Source organism: Lissotriton helveticus, chromosome 7 (genome assembly GCF_964261635.1).
Source record: "Lissotriton helveticus chromosome 7, aLisHel1.1, whole genome shotgun sequence".
In the NCBI taxonomy this organism is placed as follows: domain Eukaryota; kingdom Metazoa; phylum Chordata; class Amphibia; order Caudata; family Salamandridae; genus Lissotriton; species Lissotriton helveticus.
Window position 1 is genome coordinate 1,585,592,421 of NC_136068.1, and position 23,566 is coordinate 1,585,615,986.

Here is a 23,566-nt window from a genome sequence, read left to right on the forward strand (position 1 = left end):
TCAGCGAAGAAGTGCCTCTTATTTCACATGCTTTACTTGATCTTGCAATCCCCAATAGTTAGCTATTTTATAATGTTGTTTATCTGTATTTTTCTCCGTGCATACCTAGAGACTTGAGCCATGCTAGGTGTTTGAGGTGCTGTGATTGAGCGCACAGGCGTTAAGGCTGAAGTCAAAGTGCCTGTCAGTCGGTTGGCCACTCAACAACGCTCACAGAACAATGTTTATGTATTCCATTTGTAACTAAAATTCTGTGGATGTGTGTGAAGGAGGTACACAGATGTCAAAATATTTGCAAGGCAAAAGTAAGCGAAATTAAAGTGCTTAATTTTGAGGGAGTGCAGTGTGTGTTTGGGGGGCAGTGAAGTGAGGGAGATGCGAGGAAGTGCAAGAGTGAAAAGAGGATACTGAAGAGGTAAGAGTTGGTTGAAGAAGTGCAGATGGACAAGATTTGCCGAGAAAGAGGATACATGTCTAACATAAAGCACACATAACTGAAGGTCAAAACTCCTTCCACAGGACTCCATGCTATTTAAATCAGACTGTTTCAGAATTGAAACATTTCCAATGTTAATTATTTATAACAAATCATTGTTGTTACTCATTATCTTAAACAGCTAACATCCATTAACAAAGTCAAACAAACTGACTGGCTTTCTATGTATGAAATTCTTTTATACTGTGCATGATATAAAATATTTCTTATAAATTAAGATAGACCTTTGCCAATTTATAAACATTGACTTTTCTGGCATTGGGTACAGTTACTCATGTGTCCATGAAGACTACTTCACAATAAAGAAGTAGTTGATGAATCCTTTGTGATACTAGAGGGCAGGCTAGTCTTTGCAAAGCATGTGGACACTTCCCTATGATCTTCCTCATCATGGAGAGTTCGAAGTAGAGGAGGATTGGGAATAATTACACCACCTTGGATTTACAGATGGCATTACATTGCTCTAAAAATTGGTGTGGTTTAATATAGGGGCATGTTCCTATAGGTTACATTTTAAAACTAGAAAACCTACCACTAAAAACCCCAAATTCCACTATGTAGTACCTGGTCAGGAATCTGTAGAAACCCTGCATCCCAAAGGATGCTCCACCTTCCTGAAGAAAAGATGATCCTAGTCTGTCCCAGATTCCATAAAATAATATCTCTATCAAAGTTGGGCCAGCTAGCTCTCCAACATACCCACTGGTGACGCCCAGGGCAACAGTCTTTTTTTTTTTTTGGGCCCCCTCCCCACCTAAACAAGGGGCCCAAGTGCTTTAGGTTTGAGTGAATGTCTACCCATATAGATCCAGAGACTGTAATCACTAATGTATGTGTGAATGCATGCCTAATCCACTGGTATGCATTGAGTATCCCGAACGACCGCTCCTTGTGTACCCAAAAATCAATCGCTTCCAAACACAGGCAATAACCACAGACGGACGCTAGTACTATGTAAACGACTATTCATAGTTCGCTAAACACTATCAGGTAGATTCATCAATGCCTCAATCTGCGAATTCTAAATTGCGATTAAAAGCGAATCGCAATTTAGAATTCGCAGAACGGCATTCATGATTATTAGCGAGAAAAAAATACGATTCACAAGCGGTCGCAATCGTCGATTGCGAGTCCCTAAAGATTCGCCGATTCCCGTGTTGAAATTGCGATCTCGCAATTACCGAAATCGCAAATTGCGATCTCGCTAACTGCGAGATCGCAAAAACGGGAAGTCGCATCCTGAGCACAGTGATGACATCACAACCAGGAAGGAAGCAGGTCACACCCTCATTCTGCAGTGAGAAGCTGAAGTACAGGCAGCAGTGTCAGAGCTCCCCTCCAGTGTTTTCCACATGAGTACAGCAGGAGACACCACAGTGGCAGGCATGTTACAGGAGGCAGCAGGAGCTTCCACCAGTGGGAGAAAGCGGAAAATCAAGTTTTCTGAGCAGGAGCTCGAATACCTTATAGAAGGAGTAGCAAGGGACCACAACAGGCTATTTGGCAGTGACTCCCGAAGGGTGCCTGAGGCCGACAAAAGGCGCATATGGCAGCACATCCGCGCCAAAGTCAACGCAGTAGGGGTGACCCAGTGCTCGGTGGACGAGCTGAAGAAGCCCTGGTACGACCTAAGAGGGCGGGCAAAGGAAAAGATTGCGGAGAGGCTGGGGGAGCATGTGGCGACAGGTGGAGGGGAGCCCACTGTCCCACAGAACACACCACTGGAGGACCGCGTGGAGGAGACCATCAATCCACAGGCCTGCGTGGGTGTGACCCATCTGGACTCCTCCCGACTCACCAAAGACACAACAGGTAAGTGCCATGCGACAGCGACCCCCTGTCCCCTAACAATGTCCAGTGCATCCCATAGCAAACCCCAATCATGCTGCCAAAGCACACCACTATAGTGCTATTGCATTGTGGGACATGTAGTCTGACCACAATTACCATCCTGTACCATTAAGCCTGACATGCCCAGTGTTAGTCAGTCCTGCAGCGAGTCAGGGAATGGTAGTCTGCATGCATGTAGCAAGCCTAACCGTGTACGGAACATGTCACTAATCAACATCCACCTTAAATCACAGGTGGCGCAGATGTCCCCAGCACGGACAGCGAGACCCTGGTGATTGATGACAACTTGGAGGACACGGAGGGAGACACACAACATACCCCACAGCCCGGACCATCAGGGCAAGCTGCTGCGCCAGCGGCCATCCCACCACCTGCCCCTGTGGCCCCTACCACCCCTGTGCCAACAGGCGCTGCTGTACCACCGCGCCGCACTCAACCATCAGTGGGGCCTGCAACCCCATCAGCAGGTCGCCAAACAACCCGCCGCCCTGCGGCTGTGAGGAGCCAGACTAGTGGACTGGCGAGAGAGCAGCGCACCAACACCCCCAGCGCTGGCAGGGTCAGGAACGTGTGTGCAGGTGGGCTCTCCATTGAGCGCAGGATGTTACATGTGCACCAAACTCAGGCCCGTCACCTAGCCGCCATCCATCTCCAACTTGATAAGACCGCACGTAATGTGGATAGGATGACTGCAGCTCTTGAGGCCAACACACAGGCCATGTCCAGACAGCGCGATCTCAATCGCCGCAGGCACCGACAACTGATGACCCGCCTGTCAGCGTACACGTGCTCAAACTATGTTATGGGCAACGCCACCACCCAGCTCTCGCGACGCTCCCTGGCCATGCAGGTCCAAATGGCCCAGTGCTGCCAGGACGTTGCGACAGCCCTGGAGCATATTTCTACAGCCATGCAGGCTACCGGCCATGGCCAGGCAGACGACACCAGCGAGGCTACATCAAGCCACAGCAGCCAGTCTTTTCCACCGGTTGTAGCACCCCGCCGCAGTAGCAGGCCCTCTGCTGCCTCACGGCAGACTCAGGAGGAGGACGTTGAGAGAAGGTCCGGGGCAACTACCCGGAGACGCCACTGAACTGTTGAACATTCACATGAGGGTACATGCTGACGCCACAAGCATGCCCTACAGACATACAGACATATGACGCAATATGTCAGTCTTGTTGTAGTTAACAGAATGACCATTTTATTGTGCAGCAACATATAAAAAAATTCTGATTAACTTAATCTGACTCGTCATTATTAATGTTGTCATGCATGAGTTGAGTAATGGGTGTGGGGAGTGGGTGTACTAGAAATAGTTCATGGTGATTTGGTTGCGGCGCCTCTGTCCTTCAGCAGGATTCTCTCCGCGTGCGTGGCGCACATGTGCAGGTGGGCGGTTGTCCCCTTCCGACTCACTGCCAGAGATGTCAACAGGGATCCTGCGCTTGGTAGCAATGTTGTGAAGGATCGCACACACGGCCACGATGCGGCAGCAGACCTCAGGATCGTATTTCATGGCCCCACCTGTCTTGTGCAGTATGCAGAACCTGCTTTTCAACAGGCCTCTCAATACAGTTCCTTGTGCGAATGTGTGATGCATTAAATCGCCGTTGTTGTGGAGTTGCAGGGTTGAGGTATGGGGTGAGGAGGTACTCACGGAGAGCATAGCCGCTGTCACCTGTATGTAAGGAGCAGAGCCTGTTCTGCGCAGCTACATGATCATGATCACAACGTACACATTTGGGGCATGTGTACTTACCTAGTAGGTGTCCTTCCCCAAAGTCTACCCTGGCCAGTCGTGTGTGGATGCCGCTGTGCCTGAAGATGAAGGAGTCATATGTGCTCCCTGGGTACTGTGCCACAATGTCCGTGATTATTGTTTTGGCATTGCACACCATCTGGATGTTGAGGGAGTGGTAGCATTTCCGGTTGCGGTACATGTACTCCGTCTCAGCAGGTGGGCAAATATGGATGTGCGTACAGTCAATACATCCAATGACGTGTGGGAATTGAGCTACATTGTAAAATTGCAGCTTTGTATCATTGAGGTCCTGTTGGCTGGTGGGGAATGATATATAGTGGTGTAGCCGGGTCAGCATTGCCTCCAGGAAACTCCTTAGGCAGCGGGACATGGTGGGCTGGGAAACCCCCCCCTGCAACTGCGACCATCCCCTGGAAGCTTCCGGAGGCCAGGAGGTGCAGGCAGCACAATACCTGCACATGTGTGGGCACGGCATTGGTCCTCCTTGCAGGGTGCTGCATCAGGGGGGGTCTAAGTCCCGGATGAGCTTGATTATCATGGCCCCACTCAGGCGGTACTTGCCATAGATTTGCTCCCTGGTTTGGCCCAGAGGGTGACCCGCTGGGGGAATATCCGCTCCTGTATCCTCCGTCTGTTGCGTGCAGCTCGCTGCAGCCTACGCCGCCTCGCCAGCATGTAAAGTCCAAGCATTGTGGGAATCACCAGGCTCCAGCTACATATCCTTAAATGTGTTTGATCAGCCCTGCACCTGTTGGGAGTGCCCTAACTGTTTTTTGAATATTTTTTTTTTTTCCAGTACTGGTTACCACCTGATTTGAGTTCTTAAATTGCACGTCGCAAATAGCGATTTTCACGTTTTTCGCTTTTAGCGATTTTTCATGAATGGCTTTTTTGCGAATTCGCAGAATCCATGGATTCTTGCTATTTCCGATTCGCTAATGCCCATCCTCCAGGATTCTGCGAATTTAATAGCGATTTCGCTATTTTTAAATTGCGAATTTGCTATTTTGGTTGTTTGGGTTTCTTGAATTCCTTCCCTTCGAATTGCGAGCGCAATTTCCTTTCATGAATCTAGCTGTATATGGCAAACTAGGTTTAGAGGAACTTGCGGTAGTTAAGGCAAGTCACAAAAAGTATAAAGAAAGTGTTGGCTAGTATTTTGCGAACAGTTATTCAGTCTGTCAACTGGTAATTTGTAGGGGGGGGGGGGGGGAGTGGAAAGATGAAGTCACAGAAAATAGTTATTTTGGGAATGTGTTTATTTTAAGGACCTTTAAGAAGTCGGGAAATTGTGGAAAGGGGCATTTTTTTTTTAAGGGGAGTTGCATATTTTGAAGAAGCGCTGCTTTTGCTAAAAAGTGCACAGTGACGAAGCTTGCTAGCTAGAATTTTAATGACGAAATCAGGTCTTTGTTGCAACAGGTAATTGGGTCACTCTGCGGGAGCAGAGGAAGGTATATATGGGTAGGGAAGCGCAGGCAAAAGAATGAGGTCAAAGTCCAAACAAATAAACGGATAGAAACATAGTGCAAAAAGGACCCGTTTATCCAAAAAGTCATAAAAACAGATTGTTATTGACGTATTATAGCAGCAAGTACAACGGTGCAGCGCGGTGCAAGACTTTGACCAAAAAAAAGTGCAAGGCGGAGGTTTTGTGAATGGCATTCTTCTACCGCAGTACCATGGGCGTCTGCAGAAATGTTTCCGTGGGGGGGGGGGGGGGGGGCGGCAAAATGTCAACATCATCACCATTCTCCGACATGATGTGTGCCAGGTGGGGCACAAGAAACACTGGGGGGCAGGAGGAGCCATGGGCAGGACCAGGCTGCATATGATCTCATACACCATACGGTTATTGTGCTGCAGCCATCTCTTTCTTTTGTGGCTTTTGGTAGATATCATTCACACCTTCTAGCAGTTGGCATCAGAAAATGTACCGCATTAAGCTGCAGCCCTATTTTTGCTGCATAATTTAGTTAACACTGTGACATAATTTTGTCCTCCATTGCTGCTTAATTCTGTGCCCCCAAAGCAGACAGCACATGTTAAAAGTGCTTGTGCATGAAGCAGAGACCCTAAAGCTTTCAAACTTACTTTGGTGTGCATGCAAATCCTGCATTGCCGATCCCTGGTGACTTGCACTACTTCTGCAGAAACAAGGCCAACGGAGGTACCAATGGATGAGGCGGACTAGCCTCAGGGTCCTGGGACCTCAGTGACAGAGTCACTGTTGCTCTATTGTGTGGTGCTTCATAGGCCTCCCCGCAAGACTGAAGGTGAACGTCGGTATAGATTATGGTGGACAGACCTTCAAGTTTAACCCACTCTTGCCACAGCTAGGGGCATGCTGGTGCTAAGACACCAAGGCTTATAAGGTCTAGCGGGGCCTTCTAAGGTCTAGCATGGGAATGTGCTCCCTCAGGAGAGAAGGCTGAACCGGTTTCCCCAGTTCCAAATTTGGGAGCTCTGGCCATATTGCCACATCTTCTCCCCCCACTGAACACCATACTCTTCCATTAAAAGAAACTCGCACTGCCTTTAGCTGCAATCCAATTGTGTCCCGCAATAAAAACGCCTGGAAGCAACTCAAGTTAAATTATACACTAGACAAGAGTAATATTCTGAAAAAACAGTAACAACCTCCTGGAAAAAGCAGACACTCACAGGGAATGCAAGACTAAGTAAAGTATGTGAAATGTAAGCAGGAACAACATGCTTACCTTAATGCTTGTGCACTCGTTATTCAGAAATCAATGAGGTTTTTTGCCAGAAAAACTAAGGACATGACTACAGGGCCTGGAAGGGACCCGTTTCAATGTCCATTGCTTAAATCCTTACAAAACATAAGGAGTATGGTTTTAAAAGACCACATTCATGAACATAAAGCTGCAGTACACTACACATTTCATAAACTAATAAAAGGAAAACAGCTGAAACATTTTCTACACCATGCATCAACCAGATATCGCAGTACCTCCAGGAAAGGTGAACTTCCTCACCTGAGGAAAAAAATGCTACTCAACGACGAGAAAAAGTGAAAGTAATGCTTCACTGGGAAAGTCTGTTAAGCGGCGCTAATGTTTTTGGGTGTGAATAAAACCAATCTGGCAACTTTGTGAATACTCTGTCTTGCTTTAAATTATTTAGTTGAAGCTACTACATCTGTGGGTTGCGGTTCAGCCAATAAATAATAGTTTTGGTCTTGTGTGTGCGATCTGTAGGTATTCCCCAACAGTGATGAGGCAGGGGTATGGCAGCACATTATTGCATAAGGTGAACTGTGAAGGAGTGTGAGAGGCATGGTCTCAATTTGCTTAAACAAACCAGCACACTTTGTAGCAGAAATCACTTGAAATCAGAATGTAGAGAATAGCCAGGTGGTTATTATTTTTAGCAGGAAAGGTGTTCCAGAGATGAAATGTTAGCCAATTGAGGTATATGCATTTGAACCTAGAAGCGCCTCAAACACTGAAAGAGCTCTACAACATCTGCAAGGCTTGCTTTTTGTTGTTGTTGTAGTTTTATATAGCGCAAACTCAACCTAAAGGTATCAGAGCGCTTTACATGAGCACCAGTTGCATTACAGACGGACACATTCATTTTTTTCCCCATCAATAATATAGTATAGTTTTGGGGAAAAATAAACTACACAATGTATGCCAGTTAATACAAGCATCGTCATTGCACATTGTTGTTGAAAACTTAATTTCGAAAGCACTGTAGTTAATCACGGCTAGTGTTTTTAGTTCTTTTTGCTGGAAATGCAGTTTATGACTTTGGCATCGACTACAAATGGAGTAAAGTGTGTTGAGATTTTACTAAACCGTGTGAATACCAATACTGAGAGTGAGTGAGTTATTTATCTGGTGAGACAAATACTTCCAATTATGAGCTTTCTTCATATAAATGAGGAATTACGTGTGGAATTTGGGGCTTTGCACTCACTGGCAGCCAGTGACATTTGAAAGTGGTGCGGCGAATCACGGCAGCAGATCTCGGGGCTCATGGCTAACCGGAACAACCTGTAGCCCTGTACCCCATGTCTCTGCATTTCACTGCCACACAGATCTTAATTTAAGCAAGCATGGGTTGTAACAAGAAATGGATCGAGGGCAAATGAGACATAAGCCAATTCATTCTCAACCTTCCTTCCTTCCAGACGTGTGAGACTCATGGTCCTTGCTATGTGGCATCCAGAGCTGTACATTTGAACACAAACGCGGGTGCAGCATAAACCACAACTGAAATCTAATACTCAAAAGGGAAGTTCATGAAGACATTCCAGCAGATTCAGCAGAGGCATAATCGTGAAAGGTAGCTAGTCCAAATTATTTCTCTCAATGGCTCCGTTGCCACACAGTACTGCCTGCTCCCTCCCCCAGATGAAATGAGTTGCCAAAGGTCACAAAGCTAAGAGGAATAAAGCGCCAAGCGGACGCCCATGCGCAGTACTATTTTACTTACTAAAAGTGCACTTTGAGAGTCGGGCCTTTCACCTCTAAGATACATTTTTGACAACATTCCTTTATTCCACGGACATGTTTGCCTTCAGAAAAGGAATGAACTCTAGTGGCACAGTTTGAACCTTTGATGTTTCCGCGGCCTGGTCACGTGCGACCAGCCTGATAAAGCCGGAAGCCAGCGTGATGTCACGTGTTCATCTCATGCTCATAGATTATCAACTAAAGCCAGTAAACTGCAGAATTATGTGTTTTGAAACATCCTGCGTCTGCCGGGCTCCGGAGCTTTGCCTAGCGCCCCCTCCGGTGTCTGCCAGAATATGGCACTTTTGAGGCCCTCGAGTGATTATCATGAAACGCCGACGTCCTCTAGTGGACACTTGATAAACTGCGGCATTTGTCCTGGTCGCAGCTCCCAATGCAAATGTTTGAACGTATTTACTGTGACTTGCTGTATGTACCTTTTGTATCCTATTGTAAAGCGCTGCACTGGCGGCTGGTATTAAGGCACGTAAGGGGCGTTGCCTTCCCAGTTTCGGAGTGGAGAAAAGGGAGAAAATAATTAACACTACATGGAGCAGCTTGCCAGCTTTAAATCCTGGCATGCTCACTGCTTTGTGCTCCACTTGACCACTTCTACCCTAAGAAAGTAACATTTAAATATCGTTTTCAGAGGTCAGACTTTCGGACGAGAGTCCCCTCCTGCACATGTGCTGAACATGGAGAGGATAATTCCTCGCCCTCGAGGCACAAGCGAGGAGAGGGACATTATCCTGATGGGAGTGGCTGCACCGAGCAGCAGTGAATGGGCTTCAAATGGGGCGCTTCTGACGTGGCCCTGGGCGCGGTCAGCAGAGCCTCATTCACATTAAGGGGAAGAGGTGGGGCTGGCCGACAGCAACACAGTGCAGTGGGTGGGGACGATTAGCACTGCTTTAGTCTTCGCACTGTTAGGCAGCTCTTTCATTGGATAATGGAAGCTGCTGGGGGTGTGGGTTACTGACTTCAGTTCAGCTCTTCCGGGATTTATCACGTTTTGGCTGACTGTTTATTATGGCGCGCAAGTGCAACGCAATGGACGGACGCCATCAAGCTGCTCCAGTCGATCTAGTGACCCACAGGCAGGGTTGGATTGGGATTGAAAATCGGCCCGGGCACACAAAAAAAAAGTGGCCCACAGTTACATATTGCGTTGCCGCAAAACAATGCTTCAGCTAAATTTATAAACAAGGTGTGGGGGGCAAGCGTTAAAAAAAATGCAGGGATTAGGTTACGCTGGTGAAACACACCTGAAGACAAGTGAGGTTACTTTTGCTCAGGCCCCCTACCCCCGCTCAATATGCATATATTAATGGGTCGGCCCAGTGAAACAAAAGGAGTGACACCTCTGCCCCTTGGTAAAAGGGAGGTAATGGACGCCCATCTACCTCCAGAAAGGCCAATCAGACACCCACTGGGCCGTTGGTGGCATGGAACAACTCAGAAACCGCCCAAATCGCCCCCCCCAGGCTGCTAAAAAAAGCAGCCCACAGCTGGAGCTCGGACACCGGCCCCTCGGGCATTGCCCGAGTGCCCTCGTTACCAATCCGATGCTGCCCACAGGGCTACAGGCACTAGTTGAAGCAGTTTGAAAAAGAAAGGCCACGCCTGCAGCCACGGTAAACGAGCGCACAGCACGAGGGAAAGGAATTTAAAGAAACGCTGGTGATACGTTTTGTTTTAAGGGTCTCACTCTCTTCCAGTCTACACTGAGTCGACAAGAGGGGCCGATGGGCACTGCGAGGGAAAGCCTCTTCATGTTATTTGGAATGATTTCTCTACATCACCCCTTCTCACACCGCATATATAATTTCAGTCGCTCATATACTTAAAAGGAGCTGCAAACCAGCCACCACAGCCCAGTGTGCCAAAATGGCTACAGTATGGTTTGCTGCCGAAATATGTGAGCCATGACATATTTGTTAAGCATAGGAACGACCTTTGCCCTCAGTCGCCTTGATGTTATGTAATTGTGTTTTGTTTCTCAGAAATTTAAGCGGTGCTACGCAGGCCATAATCCCAATTAAAAGCAAGGAGCCCCTGCTGCACTCTACATGTTGACACTTAGATCTCGGCGCTCGCGGCCCGGGCCCTTTTCAAGACCCCGCTTGTTACTGTAGGGAGTCATGTTTGTAAAAACAAAAACAGGAAAAGCAGAGATGCATCCGTTACCGAGTGGTATTGGATTTGGGGGGTTTAGAGGATGCTGGTCAACATATAAGTAATCTTTATTTAACTTTCAACCCTTAATCCCCTCTTTAAACCCCCTATCCTCTTTTAATTGTCTAAAACTGTTAAATACTTTGCCGGCTCCCTGCACCAATTAAAAGCTGTGCTTTGCAGCCCGCGCCTTATTTCAATTGAACTCTGTGCCACAACTATTTGTTTTCATTTAGTGGCTACAGCCGGAGCCGGGCTCGTTTTAGCATTATCTGTTTATTCCACACACTGCCCACATAACTGATGCTACAATGTATGCTGTAATGAGAAATAATACTCTTTGCAGGCAGTCGGACGTGCTGTTGACAGATGCCAAGGTGTTGTGTGCCTGTATGAAATGATGAGAAATAAAAACATGTACAGACAAAGTTTGAATCCTTGATATGTGAGCATGAGCATTCTGCTGGTATGGCTGACTCCCACTTTCATTCTTCCCACGTTGACAAGCTCATTATCATTGTCAGGTCAGATTACAGTATCTATGATTCAAACGTCGATGCATGGTGCACTTTGTATCATGTGCTGCTCTGTGCATTGTTAATTTCTACCAACCGCACCCCTATCTGCTGTAGGCGTTTGTGGGGGTCTGTCATCCTCTTGCACCCTTTTCCACGAGGCACATTCACATGGGTACTGTTTGTTGTAATTTTTAACAGTCTTTAGCTGTGAACTATCCCACCACCACCACCACCACCTCCTCCCAAAGTTGAAATCCGGATGAATTCAGTGCTTTGGTGAATTGCTACTGCTAATTACGTAGTGTGTTTCTTGTCACAATTTGCCACATGCTTTTTTCAAACTTTCTCGGGGGTAGAGGGAGAGAACCCCTTTATGTTGCTGGGCTCGCTCGCTTCATGATATAACACTCCTCACCAACTTTTACACCCTACCACTTTGAAATGTCACCAGCCGTCACTGGCTCTGAGGCCTTCTTGCCTTGTCCACGCTATATAAAATTGCAAATACTTATCAAAACGTAGCGATTGGTTGTTCCATTTGAATGCCAAACTGACTGTGTTAAGTTTTGAAAAAGATTGTTTTACACTTAACCCAGGGCTTTAAGAGTAATTAATTAACTAGGGGGGGGGCTCTCCAAGGGTCGTGCCCGATGTAATTATGGGGCGTGGCTTAAAAATACGCAAGCTAAAAATCTGTGCTTATTATAGTGTGCCGTTTTGCGGTTTCTGTCATGGCCTACAGATGTATAATACAACAAGTTACGTTACACCTACAAGAAGTCAGGGTTATTGGCTTTGCAAATGGTTGTTAGTTGCGTAAGATAAATAAGCAACAGCTATGGCTTCGTTGTACATAATATTAAAAATGCTTCCGTTTTGAAATGATGAGACTATGAAAGATCTATAACCAGTTTCTTTGTAGTTACATCAGAGGCAGGGAAGGGTGGCACTGCTGCAGAATTAAGATTTTTATTTTTCACTGAAGGTGAGGGCGAAAATGGAGAGCCCAATAGCGACCTGTTTCAGCACCTGCCTTTTAGAACTGCCGGTGCAGAGCACTGGCAGCACGCTTAAAGTCCTGATTTAACCCCCTTCTGGCCATATTGGTTAAGCTTTTATTATCCCTTCAAAGACTGTTTTCACAAGCTGATCTTTCCTTAATGTGGTTGATCGCTATGAAGAACGGTGAACAAGGCAAGTAGGTATACCCCTTCTGGTTTATTTTCAGAGACAGTGAAAGTGCTGGTGCCACAATTGCCACTTTAAAGGCAATCCATTTCATCACGGGACTCCAACACAGAACAGGACTTGCAGTGCCTGGACCAGTGATATTCAAAGTACGGCCTGGGGACCACATGCGGCCCTCCTTACCTTTGGCCCCCTGGGCAGCAGCAGCACGGGGCTGCTGTCTACTTGACTCCGCACTGACATGGAAAAAAATGTTAAATATACAGCAATAACTTATTTAACCCCTTCGGTGCTGATGACTGCCCCCAGCCGTCATGCATCACAGTGCTCATGTGCTGATGACGGCTGGGGGCCGTCATGAACCCGCCCACTCAATAAAAGAGCCGCACAGGTGCAGAATCGTGCCCGCGCCCAAGGGGTTAAAGGTTAATTGCAGTTAGGAGAAGAAAGTAGCTAGGCCCTTAACTAAAGATAGCTACTAGATATGCATGCTTTGCTTCCCCTACACCTGCTTTACATCCCCCGCTGGCATCGGCCCCTCAGACACACCAAAGACCAAACTTTGCATGCGGCCCCATGGAAAATGTTTGTGAGTACCCATGGCTTTGACCTTCCCATCATAGACACAAGCTATATGTATGCGAAAAAAGAGAAAAGTAGAACTTGCATGTAAGATTCACATGACCAGACACTACAATATCAAACCACAACCTGAATAACATAGACCGGCCAATGGCTGAGGCAAGCGTATATGGTTGTGAAATCACAAAACCCCGCTGATGACAGGGCGGACGGAGACTCCTTGAAGGACCACTCCTTGTTCCAGAATACCCTCCCTGTGTTACTCATGCCTTCAGGTGCTTATGCAGATTGTGTTTTACTGAAGTGATTGTCACTTTCATCTATTCTTTTCTACGATCATTTCCGTCAGACATTGCCCCTCCGACCATCCTCTTCCACACTACTCACAAAGTCTTGTAAAGCGTGACTTTTCACCCCGTGGGGTCTACAGGTGCTGGGTGGAAGTGGGGACCTCTTTCGGGGAGGTTGTGGTCGAAGAGCCAAGTCTTAGCTGTTTTCTGAAGTCCTTCAGGGATGGGGAGTTGCAAAGGTGGAGAGGGTGGTCGTTTCAGGACTTAGAGGCAAGGTAGGAGAAGGAGCGACCTCTGCAGTGGCTGCAATGAATATGGGGGATGTGGACCAAGGCAACAGTGGAGGAGTGGAGCTCTGGTGGGTTGGTTGAAAGTCAGGCTGCTGTCAATGTAGGCGGGTCTGGTTCTGTGGAGGGCTTTGCAGGTGTGTGTGAGAAGCTTGAAGAGATATCTCTTCTGGACTGGGAACCAGTGGAGGGCTCTGAGGTGTGGGGTGATGCTGGATTTCCTGGGGAGGTTGAGTAGAAGTCTGGCTGCCAAGTTCTGGATGGTTTGGAGGGGTTCAAGAGCTATTTGGTGGTTCCAGCATAGAGTGCATTGCAGTAGTCGAGTTGGCTGGAGAGGAGGGCTTGGGTGACTATCTTCCTGGTTGAGATGGGGGATCCATCAGAAGATCTTGTGAAAGCAGGCAGGAGAGATGATGTTGATCTGTTGCTTCATGGTGAGATGGGAGTTTAGGATGATTCCAAGGTTGCGTGTGTGGTCGGTGGGGGTGGGTGCGTGGTCGAGTATGGAGGGCCACCAGGTGTTGTCCCAGGTGTAGAGTTTGTTTCTGAAGATGATTACTTCTGTCTTCATCCAGGTGGCGATTCCAGTCATGATGGTCTGGAGGTTGGTTCTTGTGGTGTCTGTGTCTTTTGTGAGGGATAGGACGAGCTGGGTGTCGGCGACATAGGAGATGATGTTGAGTCCGTGGGTGCGGGCGATGTTTGCCAGAGGTGTCATGTAGGTGTTTAAGAGGGTGAGGCTAAGGGAGGAGCCTTGGGGGACACCAACCATGATGTCCTTGGGCATGGAGGAGAAGGGAGGAAGGTGGATCCTTGGAGTTTGGCTGGAGAGAAAGGAAGAGATCCAGTCGAGGTCCTTGCCCTAGATGCCTATGTAGTGTAGGCTGGTGATGAGGATATGGTGGGAGACTGTGTCGAAGGCTGCTGATAGGTCAAGGAGGATGAGGACGGCCAATCCACCTCGGTCGAGGAGGCATTTGATTTAATCCATTGCTGCAATTCGGCGGTCTGTGTGCTGTGGTTGGGCTGGAAGCTTGATTGGGAGGGGTCGAGTTGGTGGTTTTCTTCGAGATAGTCAGTGAGATTACAGTTGATGGCTTTTTACAGGACTTTGGCAGTGAGATGGGTTGGTAGTTTTTGAGTTTGTTTGGGTTGGCTGACGGTTTCTTCAGGAGGGGTTTGACCTCTGCATGCTTCCAAGCATCTGAGATGGTAGCTGTGGTGATGGAGGTGTTGAGGAGTACTGTAAAGGGGGCTCCGATTGCTTCTTTTCCTAGTTTGTAGATGTAATTGGGGCACTGGTCCACGGAAGATCCAGAGTGAATGGAGTTCATGATGGAGGCGGTGTCTTCGGTCAAGAGCTGCTTCCAGTTGGTGATTCGAAGGGGGTGGGAGGTGTTTAGGGTGCAGAGGTGGTCGTGGACTGTGGGTCCAAGTTGCTGTAGATGTCGGAGATCTTGTAGTGAAAATAGTCGACTAGGGTGTCGCAGAGGGCTTGGGAAGGTTGAATCGTGTTCTTGGTGGCAGACAGGCAGGAGAATTCTCGAACAATGCTGAAAAGTTCCTTCGTGTGGTTGGCACTCAACCTCGATGCGGGTGTTGAGGGCTTCTTTTTAGGTTTCTCTGAGCTGGTGGTGGTACCTACTTCAACAATATTTCTTGCTACAATGGATGGATTATCAAAGCTCCACACCTTCCCATTACCAGTAGTTCGGGTCTGATCTGTATCCTTGGTGATCTACTCTGATGCTTGATTTACACTTGCAAACATGCCTGGAAATCTTGACTCTTGCCCACCAGCAACCTTTTGCCACTTCCATCCCTTTTCACCCTCACAATTTTTGTACTGAATACACCTTCTGACATCCACTACTTGGCTCGGCTTGAAAAGGCCCACATCCCCATGTTCCATCAACACCTGTTTTAACTTGGAACTCTTACTGTAGGCAAAATAAATGATGCACACTAATGTTGACATAGATGGTGGTTCTCATAGTCCACAGTAAGGTCTTCCTCCACCCTACTCTGTTGGTCAAATCCAGTTCCAATTGGTCCTTAATGCCCCACTAGCCAATTGCTTCAAGGGTGATAAAGGAAAGTTCTAACATGTTTGAAACTAGCGGAATCAATATAGCACCTCATCTCTTCAGTTATCAGTATATCTCTTCATTTTTCAGTTATGAGCTTGATTGGGTAACCCTCTCTTCCAAACAATTCCAGCAGAAACTCAGTCACTCTGTGTGCAATAAATTATCCATAAAGTTAACCTCTACAAGTACCTAAGCACTTGGATGTTGCCCCAAACGTCAAAGGGCCTGTAGATGGCTAAGGCTACTTTGATCGACCAATACTGGAGTGGTTACCTGTGTCTTATTACTAAGCATACATGTAACAGTCCCTAACATATCCTTCCACAGATTTGTTAGTGCATGGCCACCTGAAATCGTCTAATGTTTTGCTTCCATGCCCTGATACCAACACTATGACCCTTGTGAGCAAGTCATAACACATTAAGTCTCGAAATTTAAAATAAAAATAAAATAAAAATGTCTATCTCAACTGTCCATTATAACTTGACAATTCACCACATATTTGGCAAAATGAGGCGACTTCACATGGATGGCCATCCCTTCGGCACATATTCCATGAACTGCTTCAATAGCGTGTTCTTTTCCTTTTCTATAACTGCAACAAATGATGGACAGAATGCTGAATGATTCAAACATTCTCCCACAGACAAGAGATATGGGTTAAATCCATAGTTTTTTTGCCAACTACGCCACCCCAGTTTTGACCCAGCCATATGCGAATCAGTCTTGACCCTGTGCCTCATGGGAGCAGTCGAGACGGAATTGCCAAGCCAGGAAACTAGCATCCTGGGACCAGTTTTGGGGTATGTCAGCCTTCATCAGCCAGGCTAGCTTGAATCCAGTGGCACAGTGAGCATTGGACCCACATCTGGGCATATCCGTCCTGATGGGACAGAATGCTGAATGATTCAAGCATCCTCTCTCAGTCAAGAGATCTGGTTAAATCCACAGTTTTTTTTGCCCACTACTTGAACCGCTATCATCAACCCCTCCATAATCACCACCACCTTTCCTTCTTGCTGGAAAAATGCAGAAGCCAACGCCCTATTAAAGAAACCAACTGTGATTACCAACACACTCACAGCTACAGACCCTGCTTGCTCTTGCCTATTCCAGCTAAAGTCATTGAGAAAGCCATCAATACCCAACTCTCTGACCACCTTGAACTCCATCAACTACTAGACAGCTCCCAATCAGGCTTTTGCATCAACAACAGCACAGAAATGGGCCTCATTGGGGCCCTTGATAACATCCAAAGCATCTTTGACTGAGGAGAAACCGCGGCACTCATCCCCCTTGACCTCTCCACAGCTTTAGATACAGTCTCCCACAAGTCATGTATCAGAAAGCTTCAGCGCTTGGGTATCTGCAGACCAGCCTTCAAGTGGACATCCTCCTTCCTCACGGAGAGAACTCAGACTTTTTCCCCTAAACTTCAGAACCAAAGAAACTATTCTGAGGAGTCCCTCAAGGATCGTGGCTCAGCCCAACAGTCTTCAACATCTACATGATCAATGCCTACATGACTCCCCTCGTCGACATCGTCAGAGCACAGGGCATCAACATAGTATCTTAAGCTGACGACACACAGCTCATTCTCCCCCTTACCGACTCAACCAGTACTTCCAGTGCAAACTTCTCCAACTGCATCAGCAACGCGCTGCTTGGATAAAGAATAATTGCAGCCAGCTCAACACAGACAAAACCAAAGTCCTAATCTTCAGCAACAACCACTCCCCCTGGGATTCCTCTTGGTGGCCCTCCGAACTGGGCCACCAACCCACCCTGGCGGCCAATGCCAACAACCTCGGGATCATCTTGGACACCAACCTGTCCATGGACAGACAGATCAATGCCGTCTCCTCATAATGCTTCTACAGCCTGCGAATTCTATGCAAGATTTTCAAGTGGATCCCACTGAACACCAGGCGAACAGCACTTAATACAGTAGACTCGATTACGGAAACACCCTTTACATTGGAATCCCAGTTCATGTCCTACGCCGACGCCAAACCTCCCAGAATGCCGCTGATAGACTCATTCTGAACATCCCACATATCTCCACACCGTAACAATCTTCACTGGCTTCCTGTCCAGGAAAGATGTAAATTCAAGCTACTCACCCAAACCTACAAAGCTCTTCAAAACACTGGTCCATCTTACCTCAACCAGTGCCTCAACGTTTACCAACCCACTAGACTGTGTCAATCTGCGTCCCAGGCCATTGGCATAATGAAACTTGAGGGGGCCCCCCTGCAAGGCATGTGGCGGGGCCCCCTTTAAACTCAATCAGTAGATTTCCAGCCAGATTACTGTGCTGAGGGGGCCACTCGGAACTTGGTCCCGTCCCCCGCACTGCGGGGGCTATGGGGGCCTGTGTTACGCCACTGTCCCAGGCAAGTGCTACGCAAACAAATGATGTACGGATCTGGGTTAATTCCATTGTTCTTTTGCTCACCATGCCACCCCAGTTCAGACCCAGCCATATGCAAATCAGTCTTGACCCTGTGCCTCATGGGAACAGTCCAGACCAAACTGCCAAGCCAGGTCCTCCCAGGACCGGAAACCAGCATCCTGGGACTGGTGTCTGGGTATTACCCTTCATCAGCCAGGCTAGCTTGAATCTAGTGGCACAGTGAGCAAGGGACCCACGTCTGGGCATACCCATCCCACTTAGGGTGAAAAGTGCTACGCAAACAAATAATGGACAGAATGCTGAATGAATCATGCATTCACCCCCAGTCAAGAAATCTGGGTTGAGTCCATTGTTATTTTTCTCACCATGCCACCCCAGTTTAGACCCAGCCATATGCAAATCAGTCTTGACCCTCTGCTTCATGGGAACAGTCCAGACTGAACTGTCAAGCCAGGTCCTCCCTGGACCGGAAATAAGCATCCTGGGACCAGTTTCAGGGTATTACCCTTCATCAGCCAGGCTAGCTTGAATCCAACGCATGTCATGTGTATGACTTGACTCCTCCAATGCATCTCATATGTATGACTTGTCTGCTCCAATGCATGTTGTGTGTATGACTTGTCTGCTCCAATGCATGTCATGTGTAGGACTTGTCTGCTCCAATGCATGTTCTGTGAATGAAGTGTCTGCTCCAATGCATGTCGTGTGTATGACTTGTCTGCTCCAATGCATGTCGTGTATATGAAATGTCTGCTCCAATGCATGTCACCAGTAGAATTAAGCAAATGAAACATTTGGAATCCAAGGGCATGAATATAAATTGTGAGATTTTCCTTCGACCTAAAAGGATATGATCAGAACGTTTTCCTTTCCAGACTTGAGGGGAAGGCTAGGCTCAGCCTCACGTGTATGAACAGAACATCCTTGAAGCTTCTGCCTCCTCGGCCAGTGGTAGCTATGCTGAGATCAAGGCCCCTCTCTAGACGAGCGAAGAAAACATTGGTCATTGGAAAACAATTTGAAAATCAAATGATGTAAAGTAAATGTGTACAAATGAATGCAAGTACCAGTGACAAGAAGGACAAACAGACCGGAGGGGCAGGTAGGGATGAGACAGAGAGTGCCTATAAATACAGAATTAAGGGGAGGTGTAAAAAATACCTAAAATTATTCAAAGTGCTTGAGAGGTACAAATGTCTCTAAAATCTCTAAAAGTTGAACTTAAAAATAACGTTGTAGAAAGTCCCTTTAGAAATGCAAAAATGTTTACTAAAGTTTCCTGTAAAAAAATAAAGGGTTTGAGAACTGTGATACATTTTCAGTAAAACTAACACTGATTATAGAGGGCACGGCTTGTTTTTTGTGGGTGGATTTCTAGCTCTCTGTTAAAGAGGGTTATTTGGGTAAATTTGATAGTACATACAGAACACATTACAGTCTGTGATAAGGTTTATATGTTATGCTTTGTTAATGTAATGTAATGTTATGTCAATTTGTAGTGCACAACTTATCACCCATGAGGGTATCCAGGTGCTGGAATAGGAATGTTGGTAGGGCGGGTCTCGTTAAGTCAGGTCTGAAGTTTTTTGGCGAAGTTGAGTAGCGATTGGGTGGTCCTGATGTGTTGCGGGAGGTCATTCCAGGTCTTGGTGGCGATACAGGAGAAGGATTGTCCTACTGACTTTCTACTGCGGATACGGGGGACTCATACAAAGGTGAATGAGGCTGAGCATATGTATTTGTATTTGTATTTGTAGTTAATTTTATAAGGCACGCAGCTACCCACATGGGGTCTCCCGGCGCCGGTTGAAATAGCGCTAAAACTAGATGTTATTATTGAGGGAAGAGCCAGGTTTTAAGGTCTCTGCGAAATTTCATCAGGGATGGTTCAAGTTCCAGTGTGACCGGGAGAGAGTTCCACAGCCTAGAAGCCACACAAGAGAAGGAACGTCCACCCATTCTCATCAGTTTGAAACGCGGGATCAAAAAGTTTCCTTGAGATGAAGATCTGAGAGGGCGAGATGGGGAATATTGTTGGACGAGAGACTGTAGGTAGGCCGGAGCCAGCCCTTGCTTGATCTTATACATAAAGCAGAGGGCTTTAAATTTGACTCGGCTTTCAATACGGAGCCAGTGAAGGTCCTAAAGAAAGGGGGAGATAGAGGATCTCGACGGGACCTTACAAAGGAGGCGAGCAGCCGAGTTCTGGACAAGTTGAAGTTTCCTCTGAATCTCCAAGGTAACTCCAAGATAAAGCACATTACCGTAGTCCAGGCGAGCGGTGACCAAAGCCTGGACCACAGTGCACCTTGTTGAGACTGGGAGCATCCAGAGGATTTTCCAGAGCCACCCTAAGATGGAAAAGCAGGTGGCTGCCACCTTGACCACTTGTTGCCACATGGAGAGCGAGTCATCCAGAACAAAGCCAAGATTGCGTACCTGCATAACTAGAAGGGGTGGAGAACCCATTTCCGGCAGCCAATGTTGGGGGCTCCAAAGGTGCTTACGCTTGCCCAGAATGACCACCTCTGTCTTGTCTCCATTCAATTTCAGGAGGTTCGCCTGCATCCACTCTGCCACTCGGCTGAGTCCTTGTTTAAGAACAGATGACGTATTTGATTCAGCTGAGGAGAGGGATAAAATAATCTGAGTATCATCTGCGTATGAGTAGAGGGAAAGACCAGCGTCTTCCACAATGGTTGCCAGGGGCCTCACATAGATGTTAAAGAGCATAGGGCTCAGTGAGGACCCCTGCGGCACCCCATGCGCAGATGAGCGGACAGAAGAGGAAGAACCGGAAGAGACAACCTGAAATGTACGGCGGCTTAGGAAAGAGGACAGCCAGGCCAGAGCAGGACCAGTCACCCCGGCCGCTTTCAATGCTCTCAAAAGGATAGGGTGCGAAACCGTATCAAATGCGGCGCTTAAGTCTAAAAGAATAAGCGCCGAGGTTTCACCCTGATCGAGGCGAGAGCGCAGATTCTCAGTGACCCCCAAGAGGGTTGTCTCTGTGGAGAAGTGGGAGCGAAACCCCGACTGGGGCGGGTGTAAAAATCCTGTAGTCTCCACATGAGAAGTGAGGTGTATATTAATGTGCCTCTCCAAGATCTTTGAGAACATAGGCAGCAAGGAGATGGGCCGGAAGTTAGCAAGCGTCTTAGGGTCTGCGCCAGGTTTTTTTAAGAGTGGAACCACCATGGCTCTTCTCCATTCATCCGGGACAGTGGATTCCCGCAGTGAAGAGTTCAAGAGCTCTTGAATGACTGAAAGTAGGTCAGGGGATAGCTGTTGAAGGATATCCATAGGAATTGGATCCAGGGGAGAACCTGAGTTTACCTTAGCCATACAGGCGAGAAACTAGTTCGAATCTAACAAGGGCCATTCCGAGATCTGTACTTCCGGGGATGGAGAACCCGATATATCTAAGGTGGGGGAATCAGGAGGAATCCTAGGGGGAGCCGAAGAAAGGGCGTTATAGATAGTTTCAACTTTAGATATAAAAAAGTCTGCGATTTCATTACATTCCGATTCCCCTAGAGCAGATGGAATGGGGGAAGTGTTTGAACCTGCTAACTTCTTAACCATTGAGAAGAGAGCTTTCGGCCGATTAATGGCCCTTTCGATAGACTCCGAGACATAGAAGGCTTTCGCCTTTCTACAAGCTCGGTGGTACTGCCTAAGTACTGATCGATATGTCAGGTTGTCGCTAAGAGCATATGTTTTTCGCCAGGATCTCTCCTGATGTTTGCATTCGGACTTCAGTGCTTTCAGGTCGTCCTTAAACCATGGGGCTGGAGAAAGATGCGAGATAGGTCGTCTGGGACGTGGCGGTAGATGGCAATTGATGTTAGAGGTCAGCCAATGGGATACTTCCTGATTCAGAGAAGTACACCTTAGCTTTGTATCAGGGCGGCTGGCAGTAAGTGAGGCGTTAAACGCCAAGATATTCAGCTTAGTCCAGGCTCTGTAGTTGCCCATTGTGCCGAAGGAAGGCATTTCCTTAGCAGTCTCGACGAGCAGAGTAAAGTAAATAGCAAAATGATCGGACCAATCTAGGGGGAGGGCAGGAGAGGTGCAGTCAAACGAAACGTTAGATATAACAGGATCAAGTAGATGACCAGCCTGATGGGTAGGACCTAGATTGCGTAATGTTAAATTAATGGCCTCACAACCAGATAGAAACATTCTACTTAAGCCATTATGGGTGTCTTCTAAATGGAGGTTCAAATCCCCCAGAATGGTGAAATTGGCTGACTTCATGACATAAGGGGCTACTCGTTCAGCAAACGATGACAGCCACTGAGTGGATTTGTCGGGGGGCGATAGATGAGTGTTCCCGATAGCGTCAGTTGAGGGGTGACCGCTAATTTGAACAGTGCGGCTTCGCAGTCCGGAAATGAGAGAGCTTCCAGTTGACAAGAATAAGTAACCTTAAAAATGATCGCTATCCCGCCACCTTTCCCCGTATCTCTGTCTTGTCTGACTATGACATAGCCAGGCGGCAGGGCACTGGCCACATCTGGCCCGTAGCTGGCATGAAGCCAGGTTTCCGTTAAAAAAAAAGCATCTGGCAGGGTGGAGGTTAGTAAGTCAAATATATGGTCTCTGTTTTTTTGGCAGAGATCGACAGTTGATGCTCCAGAACTTATAAGATGGAATTGATGGAACTAAAGGCACAGTATTGCGAGAAAATTCAAAGTTACAGTGTGAGCATTTTACCGGTTCTTTGGTCGAGCAGTGGAGTGGTACACAGAATGGAAAACTGCCACCAAAACGACATAACTCCTCAGATGAATACGAGGCTGGGCAACGGATTTCGGGCTCATTTTGAGTTCCTGGCCGCTGGGCGCGGACGGGCGCGGACGGGCGCGGACGGGCGGGGACGGGCGCGGACGGACGCAGACGGGCTTGCCTTTGGCGCACCTTCGGCGCGCCGCCGGCACGCCCACTGCGCCTGCCCGCTGCACGGTCGGGACCTGGTGATCATTTCATAGGCGAGGTGGAGGACAGGAGGCAGCCAGCAGCTGGACCGCTACCTTGCCGTACACCCAAGATGGCGTCCACCCTGTCTCCTGCCGCGTCAGCGCCTAGTCGGCTGCGCGGGGAGCAGGGTTCACGATACGGCGAATGAAGGTAGGTAAGGTGGCTGAAGGGATATAAAATGCAAAATGCAACAGAAATAAGAAATACAAATGAAAATTGCAGCGAGTCTAAAACCCCCGGCTTTCCGCCTCAGGGGAGAGTGATAGCACTAAATCTAAAGATCTAAAGATGTGTGGTTGCATGATAGAGTTGAAGTCAGTCGTTAAGGTGTGCAGGTCCGGTACTTGAGTGGGGTTTGTAGGTGTGGATGAGCAGCTTGAGTTGGCATCGTTTCTGGATGGGTAACCAGTATAGTTCTATGAGGTGGGGATTGATGTGACT